Source organism: Camelus bactrianus, chromosome X, assembly GCF_048773025.1.
Source record: "Camelus bactrianus isolate YW-2024 breed Bactrian camel chromosome X, ASM4877302v1, whole genome shotgun sequence".
Lineage (NCBI taxonomy): Eukaryota > Metazoa > Chordata > Mammalia > Artiodactyla > Camelidae > Camelus > Camelus bactrianus.
Window position 1 is genome coordinate 85,243,503 of NC_133575.1, and position 14,955 is coordinate 85,258,457.

General features: G+C 37.6%; 1 protein-coding gene across 26 annotated transcripts in view; it reads left to right on the forward strand.

The window, feature by feature from the left end:
* Positions 1–14,955, forward strand: part of LOC123613402 (uncharacterized) — an 80,632-nt gene that overhangs the window by 47,244 nt on the left and 18,433 nt on the right. For 2 of the 26 annotated variants that reach the window (XR_012504481.1, XR_012504485.1), the window contains one exon: positions 2,687–4,123. The exons of the other annotated variants lie outside the window; for them this stretch is intronic. The gene's annotated coding sequence lies outside the window, so the exon portion shown is untranslated. Of the gene's footprint in view, positions 1–2,686; positions 4,124–14,955 lie in introns of those variants that run through there. 26 annotated transcript variants of the gene reach the window in all.

Here is a 14,955-nt window from a genome sequence, read left to right on the forward strand (position 1 = left end):
GTATTTACCAGGTGTTTGTGCCAGATTCTTGGCCTAAAGCTTGTGAAATCCTTGGAATTTCCCAATTGATAAAAGTGTCTTTGTTATTCATGAGTCCCTTATATCACAAGTTGATTAAGGATGGTAACTGGTTGATAGAAAGACCAACTCTGTGATTAGACGGTTGGAGCTTTGAATCATTCTGACCTCTAGGTAAGGGAGGGGCCTGGTAATTTGAATTTAATCACATGGCCAATGATTCAACCAGTCATGTTTACATAACGAAACCCCAGTAAAACTTTTGGACACTGAAGCTCAGAAGAGCTTCCTGATTGATGAACACCTTGATTCGCTGGGATGGTGACACACTCTGTTTCCATAAGGAGAGAGGAGAGCTCTGCATAACCTCCCTGACTTTGCTGTGTGCATCTCCTCATTTGGCTGGTCCTCCTGATTCGTATCCTTTATAATAAAATTGCAGTAATAAGTATGGTACATTCCTGAGTTTTGTGAGCCATTCTGGTAAATTATCAAACCTGAGGTGGTCCTAGGAACCCCTGAATTTGTAGCCAGTCAGAAGTGTGAGTGGCCTGGGGGCCCAAAAGTGTGGCTGGCATCTGAAGTGGGGGCAGTGTTGTGGAGGACTGAGCCCTTAATTCGTGTGGTCTATGCTAACTCCGGGTGGTTGGTCACAGAATTGAATTTCAGTACACCATTTTGTGTAACAAACACATGAGATTTGCTAAAATGGCCCAGACTCACTGAAACGTGTTTTAGGAAGAAAAGGGATGAAAGGGTATTTGAATCCTGACTGGCCACGTGTTGGGCTACATCCCGCAGGCCTACAAGGCCTGTACTCGCCCAGCTTCAAGACCGATGAAGGAACCCAGAGTCAGTAACAGAGACATCTGTGGTTAAATGGATAGGGAGATCTTACATGTCTGACGCAAGGTCCTGGAGTGACTCCCCACCGTGTGTGGCAGACCATGGGCAGGACATGATGGCAGGCTTGGCTCCCAGGGGCAGGGGGATGTTAGCAGTTATAAAGGGAATTGACTCATTGGTTACCAGGTTGGCTCACTGGTTACCAGGGAAACCAGCAGAGGGGCACATCCCTCACCACCCCTTTAATAAGAACAATCACTAACTGGGGTTGGGGACAATAATGTAAGAAGGTCAGTCGTGTGTAGGGTGTGAGTGGAGCAGACACTGGTCAAGCAGGGGATGTACAGAGAGCAAGAGAACAGCCATCTTGGATGGCCTGACCGTACACCACATGGTCACCCATTGTATGAAGTTACAGCTGCACTGCAATCAGTTACTATAGTTAAAAATTACCAATAGAACTTAGAAATGATGGATCCAACTCCTGGGGAGTTGGCTCAATAGATGTGTAAGAAAATGCTAGCTGTTGATATGAACAAATTCTCTATTCAGTGCCCTGTGTAGAGCATGGATTGAAGGTTATGGCAATAGCCTGTGAGTGCTTCCCAGTGATGAGTACTGGGATTTTGGACCAGATAATTTCCATTTAAGAGGGAATTAAATAAACTATACTTAAATTTAAAAAGAGGGACATTGATTGAAATTGCTCCATGACAGACAGACATAAAATAATCTTGAAACCTGAAATACACATAATATCTTGGGTAGTGTCAGAGAAATTTCTAATGCAGAAGACAATGTCCAGAAGAATTCATTAATAAAATGCAAATGGTTTGTGCAGGGATATGTTACTTGGAGAATGCTAAAGGTTACTTAGCATATTCATGAGCAGGTAGACTCTTTGCCCCTAGGACTGACTTTGGAACTACCAGAAGCTCTGCCAGATTCTGTTGCCACTTGGACAGTTCCCTAAGCGCCTGATAGGGTGGGTGAAGCCTTCATCCCATCTGGAAGAATTGGGGTTAAAAATGAATGCAGCTGTACCACCAGTGGTAGAAATAGCCACTAGTTCTGTATCTAGGTAACCATACCCTGTGTGAACAGGAGTGGACTGACGGGCAGGCACTTGCTAGAGTAGAATTGCCACCTGCAACCTATACCAGTACAGTGATGTCCCTCCCAAAGATGGAAAAGGTTGGGTGTAAATGGAGAGAAGGAGGAACAGCAGCTGAGGGTAAAGGAATGAATACATAAGCTATGCAATAAGGAAATCCAGTATTGTATCAGCTCTTTGAAAGAAGCTCAGAGCAAGAGATAATACTGTCTTTTAGTTCAGTTATGCTAGATACCTGAAAACCATATATTGCTGAGACCACTCCTGTTTTTGGAACCTGGTGAGATCAAATGGAAGTCTGAAAAACTAGTGGCCTCACTATGGGAGACATTTGGTCATGTGGATTAGGCTAATTATTAATGACTGAGTGAGAGCCTGGTAATGTGCCAACATCTTTTAACTCTTTTCTCAGGTTACATCTAACATATTTCAATATGATCTAACACGGCATGTTGGTAAGATTATAATACTGATATTGATAGTTAAATATACTGGAAAATTGAGTTAAAAGCCTCCTGTCCCTACCCCACATTGGGTTCTCCAAATGTTAGGCACTTTCATGTTGGTACTATTCTTTTATCTGTTGTATAAATGCTACATCAAATGTAAATATTCAGACAGATATGGTCATCTTGTTGTAAGGAACTTACAGCCATTGATCAGGGCGTGGCCTGTTAGATGATGAATTTGTCTGGTTTTTTGTTCCAGATTCCTGGCATGGAGCTTCTAAAATGCTTGGAATTTCCCAAGTGATAAGAGGTCCATTGTTACTCATGAGCCTCCTTGGATAAAACCTGAATTTTTGCTAACAAGATGATTCAAGATGGGGGCTGGGCACCAGAAAGAGCAGGCATCTGATTAGAGGGTTGGACTTTAAGCTACTCTGACCTCTAGGGAGTAGAGTGTGGCTGCAGATTGAGTTCAGTCACGTGTCTGATGATTCCGTCAATCATACTTATATGATGAAACACCAACAAAAGCTCTGGATGCTGAAGCTCAGTGGAGCTTTCTGGTTGGTGAGCGCATGGATGTACTGGGAGGATAACATGCCTGATTCCACAGTTAAGGGCACCGAAGCTCTGCATTCAGGACACTCCCAAATCTCGCCCTGTATGTCTCTTGGCTGGGCCTCCTGATTTGCATCATTTATAATAAAACTACAGTCATAATTATATCAACTTTCCTGAGTTCTATGAGTCATTGTAATCAATTATTATATGTGAAATTGTCATTGGCACCCCCAAATTTATAGTGAGTTAGTCAGAAGTGCAGGTGACCTGGAGACCTCAAAGTGTAATTAGTTTCTTAAGGACTGAGTCATTAATTTGTGAAATCTTGTCCTTAACTCTAGGTGGTTAGTGCCAGAATGGAATTGCTGTACACCAGTTGATGTTAGGATAATAGCTATTTCATTTTCTTTAGAGATACTGTAAATGTTACTGTATATTTAGTTTGGTTTCTACATGTTCATGGTTAGTATACAGAAATTTTATTTGTGTTTTTATTTGATCTTGTATTCTGTAACCTTTCTGAAAGCAAATATTTTTTCCAGGCTCTTTTTATCTAGATCACATGAAGTTTTCTACATAAACAATAATTTCATCCACACATAGGGACACACATATTTCCCCTTTTCCATGTATATTTCTGTTATTTCTTTTTTCCCCTTGTACTGTGTTGAGTAAGAGTGTGAGAGCAGATATCCTAACCTTATTCCATTTCTTAGGGTGAAAGCGTTCACTATTTCACCCTTAACCTTATGTAATCTGTAGATTTCTTGTGTTCTTTATAATGATGAGGAAATTCTCCACTGTTCATAACTTGCTGAGAGTTTTTATCATTAATGTGTGTTAGATATTGTCAGATGTTTTTTCTGTGTCAAATGATATGATCATATGGTTTTCTCCTTTATCCTGTTGATATGGTAGATTACATTGGTTGGTTGTCAAATGTTGAACTGTCCTTATATACCTGAAAGAAATCCCGCTTGGTGATAGTTTTTACACATTTTGGAATTTGATTTGCTGTTATTTCATTGAGGATTGTTGCATCTAGGATGATGGGCAATATTGTTTTGTATTTTTCTTTTTTTGTATTATTCTTTATCTGGTTTTGATGTCAGCATAACAGAGACCTTAAAAATGAGTTTGAATGTGTTTTCTCTTCTGTTTTCGAAAGTAGATTGTGTAAAATCAGTGTTAGTTTTTCTTTAAATCCTTGGTAGAATTATGCAGTGAGACCATCTGGATATGGAATTTCTTTCTTGGGAGCTCTTAATTATACATTCAGTTTATTTATTGTAACACAGTTATTCAGATTCTCTTTTTTATCTTGGTTGAGTTTTGGTAGTTTTTGGTTTTTGAAGAATTGGTCTATTTCTTTTAAGATGCAGAATTTATGATCATGAATTATTTGCAGTATCCCACTATTGTCCTTTAATGGCTGTAGGATCTGTAGCAATATATCCTACTTAACTCCTGATATTGGTGTTTTGTGTCTGCTCTCTTTTTAATCTTTGTCATTTTTAGAGATTTATTAATTTTACTGATTTTTTAAAAGAACCAGCTTTCTGTTTCTTTGTTTTCTCTATTGTCTTCCTGTTTTGATTTCTCCTTTTATAAATAGTATTTCCTTCTTTCTGCTTGCTTTGGGTGTATTTTGAGCTTCATTTTCTAGTTGATTGATGTAGGAACTTAGATAATTGATTTAAGAATCTTGTATTTTAATACAAGCATTTAGTGATATAACTTTCCTTCTCAGCAGTCCTTTAGCTTTATCCCACATATTTTGATATATTGTATTTCATTTTCATTCAGTTCCATTTTTTTATATTTCTTTTAGGCTTCTTTTTTGATCCACGGATTATTTAGAAATCTGTTGATTAATATCCCAGGATTTGGAGATTTCCTCCTTGTTATTGATTGCTAGTTACATTAAATTGTATTTACAGAATGTACTCTGTATTCATTTTTTTTTTTTGATGTTTGTTTTATAGCCTATAATATAATATATCTTGGGGGATATTTCATGGCTGCCTGAAAAAAAATCCATATTCTGCTATTTGGGGTTGAATTGTTCTATAGATTTCAGTTGGGTCATGCCAGTTGATGATATTCAGTTTTTCTATATTTTTACTGATTTTTTAATAGTTCTACCAGGTGCTGAGAGTGATGTTTTAAGTTCTACAGCTATAATTTTGGATTTGTCTATTTCTCATTTCAGCTGCATCAGTTTTTGCCTCTTATATTTTGAGGATCTGTTGTTTGGCATGTACACAATTAAAATCATTATGTCTTCTTTGTGAACTGATCCTTATATCATTATGTAAAGTCCCCCTTTAGTAATTTCTTTGATCTGATGTCTACTTTAACTGATATTAATGTAGCTACTCTTTTAAAATTAATGATTACAAAATATGTCTTTTCATATTTTTGAAATTTGAATCTATCTGTGTTATTGTATTTAAAGTGAGTTTCTTCTAGAGAGAATATTGTTGGGTCATGACTTTTTAAACTCAGTTCTGCCAATCTGTCTTATAATTTGTGCATTTAGATCATTTACCTTTAGGGATATGTTGATAGGTTTTCCATCTGCCTTTTATTATTTGCTTTATGTTTTGTTTCTTCTGTTTCTCTTTTCTGGCCTTTCTTTGGGTTAGGTGAACATGTTTTAGGATTCCATCTTCATTTACTCATTTTTAGTATATTTCATTTTATTTCTTTTTTGTTGATTGTTCAATGTATTACAATATACATACACAACTTATCACTTCACACTGATATCAGTGTTCTACTGCTTCAGGTGAAGTTTTGAAACCATGCTTTCATTTAGTCTCTTTACCTTCCCTACATTTAAAATATAATTTACTTAATTCTGTCCTCTATGTGCTTTGAGCATCCCATCAAGATAGTGTTATACTGAGCTACAACCATCAAATATGATTTTTAAAACTCATGATAAAAATAATCCATTCTGTTTGCCCATAATTTTACCCATTCTGATGTCCTCCTTTCAGTTCTGAATTTTGAACCTTGTTCTGTCATTATTTCCTTTCCATTTAGAGGACTTTCTTTAGCCATATTTTAGGGGAAACTTTCTAGAAACAAATTATCTTAATTTACTGTATATTTAAATGCCCCCCCCCATTCCTAAGACTATTTTTTAATCAGATATAGAATTCACAGTTGGGAGTTATTTCCTTTCAGGATTTAAAATATGTTTCACTTTATTCTGGTCTCCACAGTTCTAGAAATCTGATGTTATTCAAATTGGTATTAGCGTATAAGGAATGCATCTTTATTTTCTGATTTGCTTACACTTTTACCCCTATGTTTGGGAAGTTTTCAGCCATTTTATCTTTGAATACTTTTTCAGTATCTGCTCTTTTCCTGGGACTCCAAATAAGACAAATGTTAGATTGTTTTTATTGTCCCTCGGGACTCTGAGGTTTTGTTAATTTTTTTCAATTATTGTATATCTGTTGTTTAGCTTCACTAAATTATATTGTTCAGTCTTAAGGTCACTAATTCTGTCATCTGTCATGTAGTTAAGTAGATCAACGGGGCAGAAAAGAGAGCCCAGAATTAGTCCCACATGAATATAGTCAACTGACCTTTGACAAAGAGACAAAGACAATTCAGTGGGGAAAGGAGAGTCGTTTTAACAAATGGTACTGTAACAACTGGACATCCACACACAAACAATGAATCTTGACACAGTCTTTACACTTTTCACAAAAACTAACTCAAAATGGATCATAGATCTATGTAAGATGCAAAACTGTGAAACCCCTAGAAGATCACTTTTTAAAAAGCATCTAGGTGACACTGGGTTTGACAATGAGATTTTACATATGACAGCAAAAGAAGAATCCATGAAAGAAAGAAAATTGATAGGATTTCTTAAAATTGAAGACTTCTGTTCTGCAAAGGACACTGTTAAGAGAATGAAAGACAATATTTTCACAAGAAAATATTTGCAAAACATATATCTGATAAAGGACTGGTAGACAATACATGCAAGCAACTCTTAAAGTTCAACAATAAGAAAATAAACATCCCAGAAAAGACTTGTGACTTGGGAAAGAACAGGGGATGAGTTCTGGCCCAGCCAGCCTGGCTTATCCGGGTCCCTCTCCCTCTTCCTCTCCAGGCCAGTTTTCTAGTTCCCAATTCTCTCCTCCTCTTTCTCCTTTTTCCCTTTTGGTGCTCCGACCTGGAGTCTTGAGAACCAGCCTCTGGTCCTCTAGATATATTGCCACCACACTGCAGGGCCTTTGGTAAGTGCCACACTAAGCATTTACTGCAATCAGTGACAGGGGAGTTCTATAAAGAAACAAAGCTCTTACACTCCAGACTTTGGAAGGTATTATTGGAATGCTTAACTGTAACCACAGAATTCATACATCTTTAAGGGCTGAGCTCACAAAAGTCACAGTTTTCATAGAATAGTTTATGTAAATGGAGTCCACTGTGTTCAGGCAGCTGGCTTAGTTTCTCTGACAGGTGTGATGCCTAAAAGAATTACTGGCTTGATGATGATCTTTCTGTATCCGGTAAGATAGACCTCCACAGTATCAATACTGGAATATCTCCAGCCTGTGGGAGCCTTTTTTCCTGTGCTTAATGCACACTTGACCTTCTTTGAGGATGGGTTTACAGATTTTGGACCAGAAATGTCTAGCACAACACAACCCTGTAGCACAGTCTGATGATCAGAGACAGACAGAACCTTCTTGTCCTAAGAAGGAGGAGACAATAGGAAAAGTACATGGTCACTGCTAAGCCTGCGTTATTTCATTAAGGTAATCCGAAAGACAATTCTGATGTTTTAACAAAAAGGAATGAGTCTTTTTTAAATTATTGAAGTATAGTCAGTTTACAATGCTGTGTCAATTTCTGGTGTAGAGCATAATGTTTCAGTCATACATATATATATATACATATATTCCTTTTCATATTCTTTTTTTTAAACATTTTTTATTGATTTATAATCATTTTACAATGTCTCAAATTCCAGTGTTCAGCACAATTTTTCAGTTATACATGAACATATATATATTCATTGTCACATTTTTTTCTCTGTGAGCTACCATAAGATCTTGTGTATATTTCCCTGTGCTATACAGTATAGTCTTGTTTATCTATTTCCTTTTCATATTCTTTTCATTATAGGTCAATACAGGATATTGAATATAGTTCCCTGTGCTATACAGTATAAACTTGTTTGCCTATTTTATATATAGTAGTTAGTATCTGCAAATCTTGAACTCCCAATTTATCCCTTCCCACCCCCTAACCCCCATGATAACCATAAGTTTGTTTTCTGTGCCTGTGAGTCTGTTTCTATTTTGTAGGTAAGTTCATTTGTGTTTTTTTTTTTATAGATTCCACATATAAGTGATATCATATGGTATTTTTCTTTTCTCTTTTTGGCTTACCTCACTTAGTATGACAATCTCCAGGACAATCCATGTTGCTGCAAATGGCATTATTTTATCTTTTTTATGGCTGAGTAGTATTCTATTGTATAAATATACCACAACTTCTTTATCCAGCCATCTGTTGATGGACATTTAGGTTGCTTCCATGTCTTGGCTATTGTAAATAGTGCTGCTATGAACATTGAGATGCATGTGTCTTTTCAAATAGAGTTTCCTTCAAATACATGCCCAGGAGTGGGATTGTTGGATCATATGATAAGTCTATTTTTAGTCTTTTGAGGAATCTCCTTACTGTTTTCTATAATGGCTGCACCAAACTACATTCACACCAACATTACAGGAGGGTTCCCTTTTCTCCACAGCCTCTCCGGCATTTATTGTTTGTGGACTTTTTAATGATGGCCCTTCTGACTGCTTTGAGGTGATACCTCATTGTAGTTTTGATTCACATTTCTTTGATAATTAGTGATACTGAGCATTTTTTCATGTGCCTATTGGCCATTTGTATGTCTTCATTGGAGAATTGCTTGTTTAGGTCTTCTGTCCACTTTTGGATTGGGTTGTTTGATTTTTCATTATTAAGTTGCATCAGCTATCTGTATATTCAGGAAATTAAGCCCTTGTCACTTGCATCATTGGCAAATATTTTCTCCCATTCTGTAGGTTGTCTTTTTGTTTTGTTTATGGTTTCCTTTGCTGTGCAAAAGCTTAAGTTTAATTAGGTCCCATTTGTTTTTTGCTTTATTTCTTTTGCCTGGGTAGACTGCCTTAGGAGAACATTGCTAAGATTTATGTCATAAAATAAGGTCCTTAAACCTACCTTTGGTATGATAACAGTTTTGAAGACAGTGTAGTTCTTCTAGGGTACCCATCCAAGGTGCTGTGATCATTACGAAAGCTTTCAATAATGGTTTCTTTGATTTTCCCCTCGATGGAAATGATTGTGATCAGAGGACGTACATATTCCTAACGAAGGAGAAGACAGTGATTAACTCCTGAGCTGTAATGTATTACTGCTAATAGCTAAGACAGTAGCAATCTGTTATGCCTGCACGAACTTGAGCTACCTCATTATAGTAACATTATTTTAAACATGAGTCAAACTTTCTTTCTACTGTTAAAGCAAAATTCCCCAAGTATACAGAACTATAAGTGTGCATTCATGCAACATCCCCAATCTAACCATTTAAAGTACTTTCCCACCAACTGTGGTGGTGGCAATGAGATTTCTGCCCATTTAATATCACCTTTGGGGTGAGAAAAATAAAATCAGTCACTTAAGAAAATAAACATCCCAATTGAAAAAAGGACCAATGATCTAAACAGGAACCTCACTGATGGAGATAAACAGTTGGCAACTATGCACATGAAAAGATGCTCAACATCATATGTCTTTAGGGAACCCTGAAAATTAAAACAAAAATTAGACACCACTATACACCTTTTAGAATGGCTAAAATCTAAACTCTGACAACCCTGAATGCTGATGAGGATGTGGAGCAACAGGAACTCTCACACATTACTACTAGTAGGAATGCAAAATGGTACAGCCACTTTGGAAGGCACTATAGTGCTTTCTTAAAAAATAAATATGCTCCTACCATAATCTGTATAGTAATGTAAAGGTAGATACATGACATTATGCATTTAGCAAAATCTATACAACTACTTAGTGTACAACACAAAAAGTGAACCCTAAAATTGACAGAATTGAATGGATGAAAATGTAATTCTAAATAATCCTTGGAGACTTCAGTTCTCCATTTTCAATGAAAGATAGACACAAAGAAGACCAATAATAAATTTAAAACTTGAACAACTAAAAAAAATAACATAGGTAGTACACACAAGCAAACAAATTCACATGTGTTAGGGAAGCAGCACAACGGAGACAGTCAAGTTGCTACCCTTGCTTGAAACAGGCACTCTTTTTTTTCTATTGAAGTATAGTTGACTTGCAATGTTGTGTTAGTTTCAGGTATACAGCAAACTGATTCACTTATATAGATAGATACATATAGATATTATTTTCCAGATTCCTTTCCGTTATAAGTTATTATAAAATATTGAATATAGTTCCCTGTGCTACACAGTAAATCCTTGTTGTTTATTGTTATATAGTACTGTGTATCTATTAATCCCATATTCCTAATTAGTCCATCAGCCCTTTCCCACTGATAACCATAAGTACGTTTTCTGTCTGTGAGTCTGTTCCTGTTTTGTAAATAAGTTCATTTGTATTATTTCTTTAATTACACATATAAATGGTAACATAAAATTGACTTTGACTTACTTTAATTAGTATGATAATTTCTAGGTCCATTCACATTCCTGCAAATGGCAATATTTCATTTTTTTATGATTGAGCAGTCTTCCAATTAATTAATTAATTACTTAGTTAATTTGTCACATCTTCTTTATCGAGTCATCTGTCAATGGGCATTTAGGGTGTTTCCATGTCTTGACTATTGTAAACAGTGCTGCTATGAACATTGAGGGGGGAGCTGTGCATTTTTTAGTGAGAGTTTTGGACTTCTCTGGATGTATGCCCAAAAGTAGGATTGCTGGATCATAGAATAACTCTTATTTTTAGTTTTTTAACGACCCTCTGTACTGTTTTCCATACTGGCTGCACCAACTTACATTCCCTCCAACACTGTGTGAGGGTTCCCTTTTCTCCCCACCCTCTCCAGCATTTATTATTTGCAGACTTTTTGATAGTGAACACTCTGACAGGTGTGAGGTGAAACCTCATTGTAGTGTTGATTTGCATTTCTCTAATAATTAGTGATGTTGAGCATCTTTTCATGTGCCTGTTGGCCATCTGTATGTTTTCTTTGGAAAAATGTCTATTTAGGTCTTCTGCCCATTTTTTGATTGGGTTGTTTGTTTTCGTTTTTGTTTTTGTTTTGATATTGAGCTGTTTGTATATTTTTTAAATCAAGCCCTTGTCGGTCACATCATTTGCAATTATTTTCTCCCAGTCTGTAGGTTGCCTTTAATTTTGTTTATGGTTTCCTTTGCTGTGCAAAAGGTTTTAAGTTTAATTAGGTCCCGTTTGTTTATTTTTGCTTTCATTTCCATTACTTTAAGAGACAGATCCCAAAAAATATTACTGTGATTTATGTCAAGGAGTGTTCTGCCTATGTTCTCTTCTAAGAGTTATACCCAGTAGCCATCACTTCCCTATTGTGGGTGGAATCTGATCCTAAATTGCTGGAGCAGAAGCCTTGAGGGTCAAGCCGAACTAATTTTGTTCTCTTTAAGTACGTGTTTTTCCTCTCTCTGCACCAGAAACCTTGCCCCAGAGTCGGGGAGTGCTCAAGCAAGTGCAGCCTTTGCAGACAGAAGTCTAGTGCCTTGCCTGTGCAGGTGCCCATGACTCTGGTCTGACACAGCCTTGGGTTCAAGTCAACTGATCACTGCTCCCAGCCTCTGTCCCCTCCTCACCCCACGTTGTGAAACCACTGGTCAGGGCAGGCAGTGCCTGTGTGGACTCTCAGCATGTAACAACGGGCGAGCTGTGGCAGAGTGACTGCTGTCAGTGATCTGGGCTGCTTCTGAGGCACTGCTTGGGTAAGCTCTAACAGTGGCCTCTACTGTCCCACTTAGGCTCCACCCTGGGACTGGGTCACCTCTGCATCCCATGGTTGAGTCTTATCCCCAGTCATGGCCACCCCAGACCCAGTGCCATACTGTTGTAACCAAGAAGGACCCTATTGTCATCGTCGGTGACCATCTGACATCTGCAATGGTGTTTGTAACTGCTTGATTTTATAGTGGCTTAAAGGATTTTTCTCATTCTCTTGCTGACCAGGATTAGGCTAGAGAGGAGGGAGGCTTGGGTGGTCTGCCCAACCCCCTTGTGGTGCTGCTTGAAGGCATGATGCTCAGTGCCCTGCTCCTGCCTCCCACCCCACCCTCCCCCGCCCTGCTTTTGACCCCAGTGCCCTCCTCTTGACCCCAACATCTCAAAAACAGCAGTTGGGTGTTTTGTGTACCTTGTTGTTCATAACTCACTCCAAATGCACATGTCTGCAGTTGTTTTTGATCCCTTTGTGGTTTCCATGTATCTTGTTTTTTGAGCTGCAGGCTTCAGCCTGGAACAGGATGTCCCAGGCCTCAGCCTGCTTAAAAGGATAAAAGCATTTATCAACCTGACTTTAAACTGCACAAGTTTTTTTCTAGCGCTCTTTTCCATGGACCCCCTTCCTATGCATCCTTTGTTCTAGGTACAAGAATATTAAGGGGAGAGGGGTACAGCTCAAGTGGTAGAGCACATGCTTAGCATACACAAGGTCCTGGGCTCAATCCCAGTACCTCCTCCAAAACTAAATAAACAAGTAAACTTAACTATCTCCCCCTCAAAATTAAAAAATAATAATATTAAGAGAGTCCCAAAGCCAGAGGTGAACTTCATAGGGAAGGGGATTGCTGCATCTATAAAAACAAGAACAACTTTGCAACAGTTTGCTACCCTGTATGCGATCTCTATGGAAATTATCTCCACCCCTCAAACTCTTGAACTTTTTACTATAAAACCCCCTGCCTTCTCTCAATAGCAGGCTCACAGTCCTAGAGGCATTAGTCCACTGTGACCTCCTTTGCCTGGCAAAGAAATAAAGCTGCCTTTTCTACTTCATCCAAAACTCTGTCCTCAAGTCTCAATTCAGTAAGTGGGGTACGGAGGCCGTGCTTCAGCAGCACTGTGATGTGGAGTGAGCAGAGTGTTTGCTTGGCTTGGGTGGAGCTTGTGGTAAAGAGATCACAGGACAATGGGCAGGAGCTAGGGCAGACCTCTCCACCCGGTCTGGGGGCAAGCCAATGCACATGTGCTCTTCACCAGCAGAGTCCAGGCTTCCTACAGCCTTTCTATCTTTCCCAGCAATCTTCCAACCAGTCAAGGAGGGTTGTCTTCTTTGTGTAGGACCCCAGGACTGGGGTATCCAATCTTGGCTCAAGTCACTATCTTCCCACGGCAGGTGTCTGCCCATGTAATCTCCCTTTACCTGATCACTTCTCTTCCCTTCCTACCCAGTTATGCCTGTATCTTCTTACAATCCTGTTCGTACAGGAATCCTTCTGCCATTTTCCAGTTAGTTTTCTAGAATATTTTTATGATATAGATATGCAACTAAATACTGCCTTTTAAAAGCCTCTAAAGAGAAAGAAAATATAAAAAGTACATGTGAGTAACAAAAAAGCAAATATAGAAAAATCTATACAAGAAATAGTAGAATTCATGATAAATAGCTTTCAAAGGAACTTAGAAGGATATTTTTCTCTAACGAAACCTAAAGAATAATAACATTAATAACAAGGACACAAATGAAATAATTATTATTTTGATTTCTTGAATATGTGTAAGCACATTCGACTGTCTTTTATGACTGGATTACCGCATTCTTTTGCTTTTTATTTTGTAGTTGGCTTTATTCCTTTGATAACTATGTAAGTTTAAAAAGCTAAAGATCTAATCTGTTCTTAGAAACAATAATTAGTACATATATGAAAACTAAAAAAATGTGCAGTATACTGTTTGTATGTATTTACATGCAATAATATAATGTGTATGTGCAGTCAAACTGTAATAATTCTACATAATAAAACAGGAAAAAAATTAAAAATAAAGAAATTAACTCGTCATCATAAACACTTAAGCACATGAAAACACACTTTGGGAATTTATAAACAAAAGTAGGGTAGAACTACCTGGGAATAAGCAAATCCAAATGGAAATTCTACAAGTAAAAGAAGCACTTGGTGAAATTAAGAAGTGAGTTAGAGAATTAGTTCTGGAATGGTGGAGTAAAGACCTCTGAAAATCTGTTCCTTCATAAACGCAATGAGAACACTGAAAAAAATTTGTCAAAATCAACTTCCCAGAACTCTGGAAATTAATGAAAGACTTTCAATCATCCAAAGAGTATTTATTCCAAAACTGACTGCATTCTTCTATGAACAATAAGTTTTGTAGCATTTTAATTTGGCCCAATTTGAATTGCTTTACCCTAGATCTATGGTGGTATTGAACACCAACAGTTTTGCAATTATGTTGCCTGCAAAACCTGCAGCCTGGCAGCCAGAGGAGAGGCAGAAAAGATTTGCAGCTCCCCAACAACCTCATCCTCAGAGAACTGTGAATATTTGACCTGTCTGGAAGCTCTCTGAAAACCTCCATTCTCAGACATGACTTCATTTGTTCTCACTTAGAATCTGATTTTTCTTTACTTTCCTTTGTTTGTTTGTTTCTTTCTTTCTTTCTTTTTCTTTCTTTCTTTCTTCTTTTCTTTTTCTTTTCGTGTGTGTGTGTGTGTGTGTGTGTGTGTGTGTGTGTGTCTGTGTGTGTGTGTGTGTGAGTGTGTGTGAGAGAGAGAGAGAGAGAGAGAGGACTGGTTTATCCTAAGGGCATTTGAAAAAAAACATTCAGCAGTAATTGTTTAATACTTTAGGTTCCAGATGTGGTGCTACTATTTAGAGCTAACAAGAAGCTACTCAAAAACTTAAGTGAAAACCTGGGAAAGGAAATGTCCAT